The sequence below is a fragment of the Montipora foliosa genome, chromosome 9, assembly GCF_036669935.1.
Source record: "Montipora foliosa isolate CH-2021 chromosome 9, ASM3666993v2, whole genome shotgun sequence".
Classification (NCBI taxonomy): domain Eukaryota; kingdom Metazoa; phylum Cnidaria; class Anthozoa; order Scleractinia; family Acroporidae; genus Montipora; species Montipora foliosa.
The window spans coordinates 40747596-40750095 of NC_090877.1; the positions used below are offsets into that span (position 1 = coordinate 40747596).

Below are 2500 nucleotides of genomic sequence, written 5' to 3' on the forward strand. Positions count from 1 at the left end.
TATGATTCAGTGAAGGAGTTCTTCACAAATAGAGTTAGATGCCTTCATTATTGCAGCAACCCTCAATCATTTTGGAATGAAAGGTCTAGATAGTCAGTCAACAAGGAATGTAATGCTACAACAAAATCGACAGGCCCTCTTCTAGGACTGCTGCAAGAATCCAAGCAAGACATTTGTCAGGTGCACACTCTACCCAACAAGGCTAAGCAGCAGACATTTATCACTGTACAGAACAAATTCACAGGAAAGCAGATGTCTTAACTTTTAAGCCAGAAAGGAGATATACATGCTAATGATCTATACAATGTAGTTAATGTCAAGCAGCTACATCGTTGGATTTGTCGGTACCGAAAGAAGTGGCACAGACAAACTGTTGCTTATTATAAGTTTTCGTCCTTTGTCTTCAGGTTATCTAGTGGTTCCCATGATTGCTGTGATAGATTTTCTGTAATAATTGACAATAGGCTACTTCTGTGTTGGCATTTGTCAGTAGCTTTCTATAATTATTAGAATAACAAACTTTTGTTGCCCACCCAAAATGAATTTCCCATGGGTACTCGCATCATCGCATGCTATGCTAGGCATTCGCACCTTTTGCCTTTTTTAACCACTCCTCGATTCACATCATTCCCTTGACGCCAATCAGCTACTTGAGAACTTTGCTCTGGGTATTTTTTTCGCACTTGGGTATACTTATAAATAATATTTAATGTAATAGTGTTATTGTCAACCTTTAAACTCCAGAGGTTAAGGTGGTTTCGCATTGGTTTGGAGAATACGTTTCCGGGCTTTTTCTCTCAGGAGTTTTTTCACCGGTTTTTCGTATCCGGCTTAACCACCGCTAAATTAGACTGCAAACGCCCGATTGTCATAGTAACAATTACCATGTATACTGTATCGCTAACGGGCTTCCCTTATGTGGGTTGTGGTTCGCGACACGCTTAGGCGGATAGTGTTGTATAAGGTACAACTAACAGTGAATAAAATGGCTGGTCGGCTCCCTTCTATCGTCTCTAGTGTTTACATGGGAAACGTTTTGAAATAGAAGATAGCAAAAGTAATAGAAGTAAGCTTTCACATTTAGATGTATATTGCCTCAGAGACAAATTAAGTGTACAAAGCGGAGACAGTTCAAGGAAATTTACACACTGGACCTCATAATTGTGAGTACACAAAATGTAAACAAGTCAAGCTATCTTTAAGAGGATCTGTTCACCACCATTTGGAGTTAAAAACTACGGAAGCCGAGGAGGGACTTCACACTTCAGACTTCAGAATTCAGACTTCAGACTTCGGACTTCCGACTTCAGACTTTAGACCTCGGACTTCAGACTTCGGATTTCAGATTTCAGACTTCAGACTTCGGACTTCCGACTTCAGAATTCAGACCTCGGACTTCAGACTTCAGATTTCAGATTTTAGATTTTAGATTTCAGACTTTCGACCCTAGTTATCAGGCCTCCAGTTTGCACCCTGCTGTTCCGATGAGGTGACTCTGTGTGGTTTGTGGGAAGCGGTTAAATTTTATTAACCGCGCGGCCATGGGCCGAGCGCGGTTCTTGCTCTGCACGTTGTTTATTTTTTTTCGTTTTGTCGGAGAGCTGAACCAAACTTCCACTCGGCAACATAGCCAGAGGGACTTCCAATCACGCAACTTATGATGTTTATTCGCCAAAAGCTGTTAAAACGTTAATGTACTTAAAATTTTATGAATATTCCACTCTTTTAATACTTAGAACAAAATATATTTCCTTTTTGTGTTATTGAAGCGCTTGATTCGAAGCGAGAATTGAATGCAGAAAAAGGCATTACGTCATCCATGGAAAGTGTCGACGTTGCAATTTTCATTGGTAGGAAAATAACCACCGTACTAAAGATGGCAGTGGATAACGTAATTCTTGAATTTTGTCACTCGCGTAAAAAAACCAATTCTATGCCGTCGGGCTCACCTGAGATAGTACTGCTCCTGGGCGAACTCAGTGTGTTGCCGCCTTTAAAGGCGAACTGAAGTCAGCACCAAATTCGATTTCTAAAGATTGTTGTTGTTGTCTGTAAAGCGATAATTCGCAAAGAATGCCTGAAAGTTCGACTAATGTTGAGCCTAAGGGCAAGAAAGACAACTTAAAACGGAGAAATACTGCTTCTACAGCCGAACATATCCAAGTGAATGTTGAAGTTGTTGATGACGCCGTTAGCGCCAAAACTGACCTACAAGAGTTGACCGCTTCGTTGAAACAAGGATTTGCCCAGATGTCTCAGGATTTATCTAAGACTATTGCAGAGTCTTTTAAACTGTTCCTGTCAGAATTGGAAATACAGTACGAAGACTGCGTAGAACAAGAGGAAACTCCTCAGACCGCGAATGACCTCGAGGTCAACGGAGATCCCCCTGCGAAGAAGAAGAAAACTACAAGCATCGAGGAAACTATGACGAAGCTGACTGATTCAGCCGAGGCTCAGGAAACGTCTTCTAATGAAGGAAATTTTGAAATGCTTAATA

The 2500-nt window shown here is 41.0% G+C and overlaps 2 pseudogenes; both read left to right on the forward strand.

The window, feature by feature from the left end:
* LOC137971835 (uncharacterized) overlaps nucleotides 1-145 on the forward strand; it is a 3797-nt pseudogene extending 3652 nt beyond the window's left edge.
* Nucleotides 146-2073: 1928 nt separating this feature from the next.
* The window catches only part of LOC137971836 (uncharacterized), a 1092-nt pseudogene continuing 665 nt past the window's right edge, over nucleotides 2074-2500 (forward strand).